Below are 14,385 nucleotides of genomic sequence, written 5' to 3' on the forward strand. Positions count from 1 at the left end.
CCATTATTTCAATATGTATACATTCGCACACAAGCGCGATACGTACGTACGCACGTACGCGCGCGTTGTATATACGTGTAATATTAATATACCTTTGCGTATATTTCCTATGCGCAGGTGGTGGGGAGGCGAGCGAAGAGCCGAGCGCCCCCGAAGAGCGGCGGAAACGGCCGAACGTCGCGAAGCCGGTTGTGTCGCGCTCCCCTGAGTCAGTATCGCGTCAGTCTCGAAGTGAAGTTGGTCAGTGATCTGTGTTAGAGCAGGGCCACTCAGTCCCCGCGTCCGTCACTCTCCTTTTCTCTTCCTGTTTTACACGCGCGTCCCTTTCCGCCTGTCCTTCTTTCTCTCTCTCTATTCTTTTCACCTCGCTTTCCTCTCGTCGCGATATCGTCGTATTCGTTTCGTCGCGCGATCCGTCCGAGATCGGGTGTACCCCGATCTCCCGGTCTCTTTCCCGGGTCCTCTCTTCTCCGGTACTCGCGAGATACACGTACACGATAACAGAGAGAGGAAGAGAGGTAGAGAGAGTGCCACAGTGTGGAGTTGTTACCAGTGGAGAAGGAGCACAAAAATTAACCTTTACAAGCGGCCGTGCCTCACGACGACCGTCATCCACCACCGTCGACAACCACCGACGCCGACATCGGATAATCCAGCATCGCCAAGTAAGTACGTAGCTTTTTTACGTGCAATCCTTAACACTGTACAATTTTGCGCATATACGCGCAATATAATGTATAATCGTGTTTTTTTTTTTTGACGCGATCGTAATCGCAACACCAAGCTCGCGTATCGAATATACGCATGTATCATAATGTAATGGTGGTAAACCTGCGCTTTCGGAGTCACGTAGGCGGTTGTATTTTTTTTGAAATTGTTATAGATTTATTTTGATGGACACGTAAAAACGATGTTACGTGCGGTGAAATAATGATAACAAATTAGTGTTTATAATAGAGAATTTTAAATTGTAAACTCAATTGCGTATATAACCTAGGTTTTTTAAGAATTAATTCAATTTTACATACAGTTGCGTATATTCAATGCTTCGAGCTTCGAATCGACTTTTTATAATCGTGTAAAGTAAAAGCAAAATTTGCTAAGAATTACTTAAATTTGGAAAATGTAGAATAATAATGCGCTTCTTCGTAAAAATTAGAGTGCTTTAATATATACGATGGCTTCAGTGTATAGAGAATGCCTATTATATAAAACAACTTTAGTATATTTTTTTAAATAATTTATTTTAAAATTTTATAAATTCTAATTTTTATTTACATACATTTATTAACATAAGATAAACATTTATCGCGTTCGCAAAATAAGAAGTCGATTTTTCATCACTTATTTCATATAAATATTTACCTATCTAATTTAATACATTTTATTCTACATATAAAAAATATATTAATGTATTAATTATTTATAACAAAATTATATATAAAAAAATATATATCTAAAATAATTTTTTATTAAAATATTTTCATGTGGATAATTAATACATTAATACATAAAAAAAATATATTTTCTATGTGAAGCAAAAATTACATAGGATTTTTTAACATTTACATACATACATACATATATATATTTAATGTTAAAAAAATACATATAATGTTACTGGATATATTATAATATATAATAGAATATACACATGTTTTATTATATATCCAGTATAATTTTCTATTAAATTTACTGACAATGAGTTTTGTGTATGCGCTCTATAACGGATTTAATAGGTATTTATTAAATTAGGAATATATATATATATATTTTTTCTTTTACTCTCTCGACGTACTTTTGAATACGCGAACTTGAGGTGCGAATACAGTGTGCAAATCAGCTGCATCGAGGCTAAAATCGAATGTGTGTCACGTTCACCACGGTAGCGGTAATTAGTAATCGGTGCACAAGCGCCAATTAAACTTGAAAAAGTCAATGTTACTGGGAAGGTTTCGTACACTTACGCAATCGCATGCGATATAAAGCCCGTTATGACATTGTTCAGCGATTATCCGGTTATAGAGAAAGTACGACCGACCAGACATTGTCTTCTCTGCTCACTGTGTGTCATGGAGGTCGGATCCAAGGTAAATGAATACGTCGCGTGGCGAATCCCTATCTCGCGAAACTTGCATTTTATTGAAAGAAAATATTTGCAATTTTTAAAAAGAGAGAAGAGGAGAGTGATTTACGTGACGTAAATAAAGCATCTCTCTCTCGTATAATTTAATATATAACTTATTATATTGGTAATTTTGCTTATCATACTATTTAAAAGGTTAGATTTTGTTCTGTGAATTGTAAATCAAATTAATAATTAAATAGTTAAGTGTACCGTAATTGTTTTTTATCTTATATCAAGGTGGATTCTTTCATCTCGCTTAGCGTTTTATATATATTTGCAGTCTCATAAATAAATTATACGCGCGCCGGAAGTATCAATCAAACGTGCAGGTTTACGTTACCGCTAATTACGAGATAAATAAAAACGCGAATTTTTTTCCCCCCTTTACCGGATGGGGAACTCGGAACAGAGCGGCTATTAGCGCACAGCGAAAAAAAGATCCCCGGCAGTTTTATCTCTCTCGTTAATTATCCGTCGCCGGTCAAAGCACGACGCGCGCGTCCCCCGACACGATATAAATATAAAACAATTATAGGCTATCGACGTCGCCATCGCGACGATAACGTTCATTAATTCGTAGTTATTCTCGCGCGAATAAACTCAATTTATCGGGACGACGGCGACGCGTCGCCTCGAGACTCTTTCCCTTCTTCTTCTTGTTTTTTTTTTCATTTTTCTTCCTCTCCCTTTATCCTTCTCGGCGGGTGACCACGCTTCTCCACGTGCAATATCACCGCGCGCCATAAAGTGTCGGAGTCTGTAAGGCGGCCGTGATTGCTTGACACGTCGCAATTGAATGTCATAACGCGATAGAGGCGCGCAGCACAATGCGATGCGCGGCCGCATGACGCGCGCGCGCGCGCGGCATTAAGCATTATATGCGTAATTTACGAAGGTTATTTACTATACAATTAGATAGCCCGCGCCAAGTATTACGATGTGCACGTACGGCGATGTTACGAACGCGTGTGCGCGCTCGCGCGCGCGAGATGCATGCGCCGCGCGGACGTGCATGGTAATGGTCCGAGGGTCTCATCAGTGGCATACGGAGCGAGAGAGAGAGACGGAGAGACATAATGCGGGAGCGAGATGAGGAAGGAGAGGATCCTCACTTTTTCCTCCGGCGTATCTAGGATAATATACGATATATACGATGTAACGAGGTATGTAATGGGTAATAGTGCGTAATGATATAATGCGCACATTCCTCGACGTACGTCTGCTATAACAAACATTGTTAGGGAGAGTACGCGGATTCCCCGGCATCACCGAGAGCTCGCGCGTGGTCCTCGCAAACGAGAGCATGCTAACGAGGCCGTGTCAGGAGTGAAATTACACGAGCATGTCGATTATGACTGCTGACCAACGGTGAGACGTTTGCTCTTCTCCCACGACCGCGTGAACGAACGTGACGACTTCGATCCTCGCTATCCTCGAATGTTCCGTTATCGTACGGTATTTTTCTACACACGTGTTATTTTTCTTGACAAATTAATGTATCCGGCGAGAGTGATCTCGGATACCTATTTGAATTGAGGTCGGCTTCTCGAAGATGAGATAGGTATGGAAATGCATTACGCCTTGGCAATCGACAAGATCTCATTTTTGAAAAACGAAGTTATAAGTTTCAGCTAAATTTGATATAATTAATAGCAATATTTTACTTTTATATATAATGTGAATTTTAATCGCAAAAAGGAGAAAGCAAATTAAATGACGGTCAAATCATATAATTTATATATATTTTTTTTAATCATAATATAAATTTAAAAGATTATATAAACATATATATTTATATATAAATTAAATAGAATTTTTTTAAAGTCATAAATTTAAAAATATAAACCTATATATGTGTATATATATCATATATATATATATATATATATATATATATATATATATATATAGGTTTATATTTTTTTAAATTTATGACTAAAAAAATTCTATTTAATTTAATGTATATAATCTGATTTAATTTAAGAAAATATAATATAATTTGTATTCTCCGTTTTGTAAAAAAGATAACCAAAGAGTTTACGAGAATTAACTATATTTTTCTGATAAGAAATTAGTTTATAGCTTAAAAGTAAATATTAATCGGTCACTTTTAGATAATGACAACAAATTTAAGACTTTGATGGTTGCTTGATACTTGCATCGTATGCACGCAAAGTGTAGATCTGTGCATTTGATTGCATCTGATTTTAGTGCATAGCGGTTGTAATGATAAAAACACATAACCGATAACGAGAGCATGCTTAGAACCATCTTTTTACGCTGTCCCACAGAGAATCGATGATATTTGAACATTGTCGATATATTGTATGATAAGATTGAACTTTGTAGAGAAGCTATCATAATTAGACTTTGCTCTCACCTTCGAGCCAAACGACGTATAATTATCGAGTGCCATAACTGCGATTTGTAAGAAAATTCACGTGAGAATATAATGTTATACATCACGGTTATCTAAATGCTACTGCAATTCCTACGAAACTTTTTTTTCTCAATATCATGTACATATTAATGTATATGAACTTATAGTTATTAATTAATAACTTATGGTTAGATCGTAAAATTTCATGTTTAAGTTAAGAGAATCTTAAAAAAGGAAATCATCTTGATTTTTAATCAATTAATGAACATGAGTAATAATAAAGAAAAGTAATCTAAATATAGTTAAACGCGAGAACTTGTCATTCGATTTTTTAGATCATTAAATAAATATACTTTTGCTACGATTTTATTACGATAAAACATGTATAACATGTTATACATGTTTTATCGTAATACATTTTATTAAATATGTATTTTATATACATATTTATTAAAGAAGCAAATATATATCTTTATCATAAAGTAGATCAAAACTAATGTTTCGTATTTGCTGCTGTTTTGCATTTCAATCTATGACCTGATTATTAGAGATCATCAGCGAAATTCTCTTTCGTTTTTCAATAACCCATTATACGAATGTTTATTTGTTCTTGAGAATTATTAAATCCAGAAAGTCCTTTAAGAAAAAAAAATTGCAAATAGCCGAAGGATTAAAACGAAGGCTCTCGCGAACGCGATGCTCTTGACCGGTTTTCATTTCAACTTCAGTTGCAACGTCAGCCCGCGGCAGCGAGAATGCGCTCGAATAAAACGTAATTTGCGGAAGTGCACTATTGTTTGCGCGCGGCTTATCCGAGCACGGTCCTAATTCCATCGTATCGAACCATTATCGGTGAACGTGATGAAAGATATGATAGATTACGATGTCTTTTCTATTATATCTCTGTACGATAGATACTCTTTTAAGATATAGATATTCTTTTAAAAATAAGAATATAAAATAAACAATCACATATAATATTATAGTTTTATGTAAGTAGAAAGAGTTTTTAAGCTACGATATAGAAAGAGAAAACATTTCGATACAATTTGCACAATTTTCCCTCGTCCTTGGAGGGAATCTGATAAATTATCGAGAATGAATGTATTTATTAATATCATCAATATATCGTACATCGTGTAATTTTAGAGTCGCGTTCTAGAAATTCGTCGATATTATTTAAATCGGAGTGTAATTTTTGTGTTTTTTTAACAATGTTTATCGATATTTTTATTCGATTGATATCTGGATTTACGCACATTTCTCAGATGCTTCCAAAGATCCGTTTAAAAGGGATATTATAAGAAGTCATGTTTAAGGGAGGAATATACTATTAAAATATTAAAGAGAATCTTTTTTCTTCTGAACTTAAATTATCGAAACAGCAGATCAGCGGGAGGTCCGCTTGTTTACTTGCCTGTCTGCCTGTCGCTTCTGCATTTACTTTCGATCGTAGAACCGGAAGATCGAGTCGCCTCTTCGGTCCGGTGCTCTCGAGGAAGGGAATAAGGAGAGGAGTTTCTATGGCCTTCGTAAAGGCCAATTACAATAATTACGATAACTGTGGCGCCTAGTCGCGCGTTGCCCGGCGTTACTTTTATCCGCATTTAACCAGCCCTCGGAACTCCTCCCTTATTATTAATCACGTTTCTAATTAATATTCCGGGATGTACTCGAGATAGTGATTAGCCACCGGGCGTGGTCGATTCCAGTTAGCATTTTCTCTAATAAATGACATCGCGTATCTTCTTTAGGTTTTCAGCTCTCATAGTTTCCATCAACCAACGGTGCCAATTCATGGAGATTCGCTTCTTTTTAATAAATACCTCTCGCCTCCTTTAATAAACGCATCTCCGATCCATCCATTAAACGTGTTCTCTTAAGCTCGCTAATAATGTTCGCCTAACATTTATCAGTAATATCCGATCGCTTAAATCTTCGGTTTAATACGGAAATTTAAAATCATTTCGTGATAATTTTCGAAAAATGTAGTTATTGAAAAATAATTTAATGGTGAATAATAACCGTTAAAATATACTTAGTCCTTTAAAGAATAACGATTGTTTCCAAAATTGAAGAAAAATTAAAGAAAATTTTGTTCTCTGCAAATATATATGACTAAATAATATAATATGATCAGTACTCTTGGAACAAATTACTTTAATTTCTATTTTATTTTACGATAATGGGTATTTCTGTGAATGAATGATACGACATTTCATTACAAATTAATATCGTACGTTGTCGTTCCTCGCACGAGAGCGCGATGCGTTTGCTACAACGAGAGAAATCGTTACGCAGGATGTGAGATTTAATAACCAGGTCGAAAGTCGCTTAAGACTTTAACTGTGCTGAAACTCGGTCGTCGTTAACGCGGATTAGATATTACTCCGGAGAGTGCACCTGCCATGCCGCGCGCGCGCGCGAGAGAGAATAGGCATATCCGTGTGACCATAAGTGTCAGCTGCAGGTACGATGGCCTGTCTTCGCGTAATAAATCCAAGAGACTATCTGCGATAGCTACTGGTGATAGTTCTGTTTTAATTTACAATAGAAACTCCATCGAGAATAAAAATTCTTGCGAAATTTAAACATATATCGTGCAAGTTTTAATCCATAGATCATAAATTTAATCCCTTTTATAAGTATAAATTTAATCTCTTTTATAAGTATACATATATGTATTTATTATCATAATTGTATTTATCAACATATAATTAGAATCTCGAAGTACTCAAAAATAATATAAATATTATTTGACATTTGCATGCGATAAATGCAATATAATTTCTAAGGAAAAAAATATAATATTAAATCTAATTTATATAACATCAAATCAACTTTTTAATGAGTAAATCAAGCTAAATTTTTAAATTAATATCCATGTGCAAACCAGTTATTCTCTTCATCGAAAATAACCGGAAAATATCGATTCATGCAGAAGTCCTCTCGTTAATAGATTGCATTTTCATACCCCTTATTATTATTATCATTAGTATCACTATGCTCAAATTACTTTTTGATTATAACGAGAGATAAGCTCTCTGAATATATCAGTTATTAATATATATTATAAAAATCTCGGATATTTTCGATGCGCTTTAGTTGAACGCGAGATAGGATGTTATCGAATGCTCGCTTTTCCATTTCGAAGTCGCTCGACACGCACGAGCTCCTCCAGTTTGTTCCGTTTCCTCGATGCACGGGTAGTCCGACGTACGTTTTGTATTACTCGCCTCTTTTCTTACCTCTTCGAGAGGTTGGCGCGCGGAACGAAGAAGCAGAGAGAGCACCGAGTTCTGCTCGTCTCTATCTCTTTTTCTTCGTCTTCTCGCCTCTCTCATTATGTACCTTATTCCTTCTCGTTCCGTCTATCTTCTTCGCGATCTTGGCGTCTCTTTCTTACTCTCGCTCGATCTCACCCAGATCCCGCGGATCACCCAGACGCGGTGGTTGAAACCATCCGGCGCAACAGCGGACAAACGTAACTCGGTTCTGGGGATAAGATTCCTCTACCTTCCTATTATGGTCGTTATATGCCCCGGGAAACAGTCCCTTCCCTCCTCCCCCGGCATTTTTTCGCTGCTTTGTTACTGAGAAACGCGCCGCGTGTACTTTAAATGCGTACGGTCGCCCCCTTTTCTCTACACGCGGCCGCACATGCGTCTTTATGCGTATGCGACCTTCTTCTTTCTCTTCTTTCAAACCATCCCTCTAGGCAAGTCTACGTATAAGAGCTTCTGGGAAAAGAAAATTTACCTTGACATGGTTCTCGTCGACAGGATCGTTGGGAAAAATTTCGAATTGGCGGATATTAGCTCTAATTTTTTCGTGACTGTTATAATTTAATTATTTTCCATTTTATTTGAGAATGCGATGGAAGTGTATCTCATGAAAAATTAAATTAAATTAAGTTTCCAAGAGCCACATACGTTACCTTCACGGATGTTGCACGTGCGGTCGCAGAGTTCGTCGGTTGAGGATCCCGTGGAAAGACAATGGATGCATTCTTTCTCGGTTCGAAGGAACACGAGGCTACGCACGCGCGTCTCGCTCGCATTGCCCTCATTTCATTTTCACGTCGTTCGTCGGGCAATTCTATCTGTTTGACACAGTGCAGCCTTCGTGGGACGACCTTCGCGAATAATACCCACGTTTCACGACGAGCGCATAAGAGCACACGGCGAATCGCGCGGCATATGTTCGTACTTTTAGCTACCCGCATGCGCATGATTACTAAGTGCAACCGGCTATTATTATTCCACGGTGAAATTAATTCATACGTATACGCTATAGTCGCGCATAATGCAATATACATTTATTTACGTTAACGGACCATTACAGCCCCTCGCGAGGAATGTCCCTTTGTTCTTTTTTATTCTCCGCACTATCGTCAGATATATTTCTTTCAACGAATATCCATCTGTATCTATTTTTAGAAAGTTATTTTCAACCTTCAAGAGACAGAAAATAATAGATATCCATCTGTATTTATTTTTAGACAATTATTTTCAAGAAATAGAGAACTTTTGATAATAAATATAAATGGAATATCGGAAATATTTTTTTTTTCAAGTAACGCAAATTTCTAGTTGAAATCTATCTAATCTAGCGTCATATTTCTAATGGGATCAGAATTCCTATTTCCCGTTATTATACATTCTACGATTCTGTTCGATTTTTATTTTGGCGTTCACGCCTCTAATCTACGATATCAAAAAAGAATTGAGGTTGAAAAACAATACATAATCTACTAATTTAGTCGCTGGTGGTTCAGAGAAACGGTCGGCTTAATCTAGCTAGCTCTCATATACTATAATACGTATACGATATACATATATATGTATATACGCGATCCGGTTTGCCCTCAAAGACGTAACCTTCCATTTCTTAGAAACTAAAGGAACCAATTTGCCACGAAGGGTGTGGGTTAGCAGGGATCTTCTCCTTTTATATTATGCTACAAATTAGCTTCAATCGAAGCGAATAGATCTGCCGCGGCTACGATTTGTTGATTATGACTGAATGCCTGGGGAAGGAAGAACCCGAAGGGAAGGGAACGTGTGGATCTTTTCTATTCGCGCGCAGAAAAGGACATGTACGAGAGACGAAGGTTTAGCCGCAGGGAAGGTTGGTCGGATCCCGATCGGAAATAATCTAATGGATCTTCTTGATCTGTGCGACACGGGGGTGATGGAACCTTTAGATCCACGCGCGATCTTCTTGGAAAAGCGACGAACAAAGGACTCCTGCGAATCACATTTGTCACGCTTGACGTTCTACGACGAAGATAAACTGCTCGAAAAGTCTTGTATGTCAGAGATAAATGTATCGATTGGTACCGATAGAATGTGATCCACGCATAAAATGTATATATACACATACATATGTATATGTAATAAAATGGAATACGTATTTATATCATACAATATAAATACGATATATTATATTTTTTAGAAGAAATATTACCCTTTTTTAAAGAAAAAAAGATACTATTATATACAATATTATAGCATACTAATGGCCATCAAATGCATGGAAACAGATTCGAATTAGGACGTCCTCTCTTTAAATAACACGAATACCGTTATAGAAATTTACGCATCTTACGCAATCGGTTAGATCTCTCACATTGTGACGAATGTGACACACTTTCACGCGGTCTGGCCGGAAGCTCAACTACGGTATCAACACGTTCACTAGGTAAATTACCTTAAAATACTCAAGGTCAATCTACGATCGGTTTCATCCGTGAAGTAATTATCGAAAAATCGGTTTCTCGCCGCAATCACTTTTTTCGAAGCTCGCGTAATATCGTATTAAAATAGTCCTTATACCTTGTGCAAGATCATAAATCATTGTCGTATAGGAAAGCGAGTTAATAATCGCCATTTTTTTGCACCGTCTGCAATTAACCGCGTTATGAAACACCTTCTTTCGCCTCGGTCGATTACTTTACAGTCACCAATTCGAATGATTGTATATCGCTTTATTGTATTATATTATGATTTGTGCAACGCTTTTTAGCAGAGTCTGTATACGAAAGACTGTCATCCTTTCGGATCAGCCTTTGCTAGCTGCCGCAGATGAATAGTTCGAAATGAATGGATCAGATAACGTCCGCAAGTTTGCATAAAACTATGTTTTTCGACTATCATATAGTCTAAGAAAACGCTTCATACAAGCCACATACAATTAGTCGTCGGGATTCTTATTACATTTTTTTACCAACCTCGAACGATGTCCTTAAATTCAGTACGCGTCTCTTGCGTAATTAATAACTCTTTATCGAACGAGTTTCAAGCGTCGGACATGCAATCGAACTATCCATCATTTCGACATAGCAGTCATGATCCACGAAAACGTCTTCTCGTTTTTAAATATTTCTTTCTTTGATATTATGATGGTATGCATACATGTACACATGTTATACGTACGTATGGTATCGTAAATTCGATAGATTTCTTTATTCATAAACAGAATGATTTGAGTGAGATGGGTATTTGTATCTTTCTGACAAGCAGAAAATAAGTTTAAAAGTGTGTGTTGATCTATTCGAATACTAAGATTATTTAATATTAAAAGATTTTGGCGAGGTTTTAGAAGCGCAACTAGACGACAGAAACTCATTTTTTAATTAATTTTATCGCAATTTATATCGATACATTATCAGTATAATATGTTTAATTTCTGCGACGTTAAATGTGACAAAATATTAAATCGGTTTATATCCGCTTTTTGCTAAGGAAACTCGTCAGGAACTCGTCAGTGAATCTGCCATTAAACAATAACGAGGCAATTGCGCGGCAGCGCATATGTATATTTTAATTTTTGCATCTTACTTAAATATCCGCTGATAATGGCTACGTTCAGCAGGAAAAGCTGCTTTGCAACTGTTGTAAAATTCGTGAATCTGATTGGTGTATGCTCTTAGATTCAGTCAAAATTAAGAGCATACACCAATCAGGCTCACGAATTTTACAACAGTTGCAAAGCAGCTTTTTCTGCTGAACGCAGCCAATGTTAGCAGCCAGCTACCAACGATGGTTTTTACTAACGAACTTTTGATTACGCTAATTATTCGCCGCGTGTTAGGCATCTCGGATCACGAGAAGCGCGAATCGTGTCTGCGGTCAATAATCAAGATGTTTCGATCGCGCGCATCCGACTCGGGTGGAGGAACCCGTGAAGGATCTTGTCTGCCGAGTATACGTTTATACACCGCACGTAAATGGATTTAATAACATTGCTGCGAGCGAGATTGACAGCTGTAAACGAGCGCACATTGCAACATTGCGAAGCAGTGCGTTAAGTCGCTTCGCTGAGCATATCGTTACGAGCGAAGCTCTCTCTTGGAGCATCGCGAACATTATTCACCCTCTTTCACGCAACCACGCCTTTTTCATTATCATAATTTTCTGTGAAGTCGTGTACCTTTCGGTGTAAACAAACAGGGGGAAAATATGATTTTCTATATTTCGAAAAATTTTTTTTAAAAACGAATAAGCTAGAGATAAATTAGCCTGAAGATATTCCCCGTCAGACTGCGCGATAGAGAGTGAAGCTTCTTTATTCCGTGCTACTTCAAAATTTTACAATTTCTTCCTTTGTATAAATTTGCGGTGACTTTTTATGACAGCGTAGACTTTGTATTCTTCGACACGGAATTCTTTTACTTGTGTCGTCCAGTCATTATCCCAATCTATCTTTCTCGACGCGTTCGTACCGAGAAGCGCAGCCCCACACACACACACACGAGTGAAGAAATCTGATTAGATTCTCATCTCGTCTCCTGCGGGGGGGAAGCGAACGACGAGACGAGGACTCCTCCCCGAGGTAAAAAAGACACTCGTACATTCGTGAAGATCGCGTTATCGGCGTCGTTACGCGCTCGAGCGCGCGCGACGAAATGACTTCCAATGAAATGGCAAAAATGGCTCGTTTATTTTCAACTTCCGATATGTTGACTGCAACGTGACTTGGTCTCTTGCGCGGATTCGGTGTATGTATGTGTGTATGTGTGTATGTGTGTATGTGTGTATGTGTGTGTGTGTGTGTGTGTGTATGTGACTCAGCGCGAACAGCGACCGATGTGATGCGACGCGTTAGACTCGAAGCGAGCAACACGCTCTACTTGCCGAAGAAATGTCAATCACATTTTGCAAGAGCGATTGGCGAGGTAGAACATTTGTGTTCAACGTTCGCCACGTGATTTCCCATTGTTCGCTTGCCAAATCATATCCTGAAACGCGTCTCTGCGAAGTGTTAAGAATATCCGTATTTAGGCATGACTCGTAACATTTAGTAAATCTCCGGATTAATCGAGCAGTAATATAAAGCATCCAAATATGTATTTTTTCCCTATATATGCATAAATATCTGTATCTAATTTATTTTATTATCGAGGAGGTAATGGAATTATCTCAAAACTATTTTAAATGTTTATAAAAATTTTAATTTTTGAGTTTTCCTGTTTCTTTTCTCAATGTAATTACATTATAATTATACAAACGAGAAATCACACGATTTTTTTCTTGCGAAATACGTCGAAAGAAATTAGTTTTTTACTAGTCATTACTTGTATTTAATAACAAAACTATTTTTTTTATTCGAAATTAACAAATACTTAAGTGTCTAATTCAATCTTTACATTTTCAACGAAAAATTTTATTATTAAAAAATTTATTAATATAATATATTAATTAAATGAGTGATTACACTCAGAAAACTAAATTTAATTTGACGTATCTTGCGCAAGAAGAAATTCATACGATTTACTTCACTCGCTTCTACTTTATAATTTACTACGGTTACAATGAGAGACTGCAGTTTTAAAGATCAAGAGTCTTAAAGAGAGTATCTCATCCTGAATCTACAGAATTTCAATTTTAGCGACGACTCACTCGATGCAACATGCAAAAGCTTTCACGCGAAGTCGTCTCGTGACTCGACGACGAAAGTGAGCTCGTTCCTCCCGCGCAATATTAAGTTTAACATCCTCCTCTCTGTTGGAGATCATTAGCGTCGATCGTTAGGCAGGTTTGTGTTACGTGCGGAACAGAAACGCGATCTGCCGCGAATGGTCCAGCGCGCGTTTCGTGCGCTTCTCAGGGTACCCTGGACCGTGCGAGCAACTATGTATATCGACCTTTATGCACGCGCGCACGCATGGGTGCCTTCATGCCGAGCGTTTCACTGCATGCAGCGCGGTCGCGTTCTCGCAATTTACGTAGGACTGCGCTTCGAAATTGTCCGTGGAGAATGCTTCTTATATGCGCATAATCATCGGTATTACTTAAGGTCCAACGAAAGCCGGGGAGAGTTCACGATCAATTTCGCGCAATCTCTTGCTTTCGCGCTTTGTCCTCGCGTACGGTACGCAATTTCGCATCTCTTTACGCAGTTGAGTCACGTTTGTGAAAATATTCCATTTTACATTTAATATAGATGCATATTTTAGCGATGTATTAAATTATTCATTGAAATTAAAGTTGCGTGTGATTTGATAGGATGAATTTTTTCAATTGTCAGTTTTTTTCGATAAAAAGTTCCCTCCATATATTAGAGAAATATGAACTCAGTCTTTGATTATTCAAGAACCAGGAAGGAGATCAAGCGATAACTGCGATACATAGACAAATGTTTAGAGAGGGAAATAGAAGAAAAAAATCATAGAGAAAGATATCGACTCTATCTCTTCCTTTTTTTTCTTTTTCTCCTTCGCCACTTCTTTTATAGCACATGAATGAGCACCGAGCGGAAGTAGGTTACTATTACGTCATGCGCGGTATGCTCACGGAGTCGCCGGATAGTTTCGCGTCCATATTCGCCCAGATCCTGGCGATAGACTAGGCCGCGGAGAAAGTAATTAGAGAGG

General features: G+C 37.5%; 1 protein-coding gene across 8 annotated transcripts in view; it reads left to right on the top strand.

Moving 5' to 3' along the window:
• The first annotated feature begins 201 nt into the window (after window positions 1-201).
• Sano (CABIT domain-containing protein serrano) overlaps window positions 202-14,385 on the top strand; it is a 129,067-nt gene continuing 114,883 nt past the window's right edge. For 5 of the 8 annotated variants that reach the window (XM_083107982.1, XM_083107980.1, XM_083107978.1 and 2 more), the window contains exon 1: window positions 202-665. The gene's annotated coding sequence lies outside the window, so the exon portion shown is untranslated. Of the gene's footprint in view, window positions 670-14,385 lie in introns of all 8 variants that reach the window. The other 3 variants (XM_083107983.1, XM_083107979.1, XM_083107985.1) reach the window with 1 other exon arrangement.

Source organism: Camponotus vicinus, unplaced genomic scaffold (assembly GCF_025532165.1).
Source record: "Camponotus vicinus isolate PSW18456_S1 unplaced genomic scaffold, iyCamVici1.0 SCAF_9, whole genome shotgun sequence".
NCBI lineage: Eukaryota > Metazoa > Arthropoda > Insecta > Hymenoptera > Formicidae > Camponotus > Camponotus vicinus.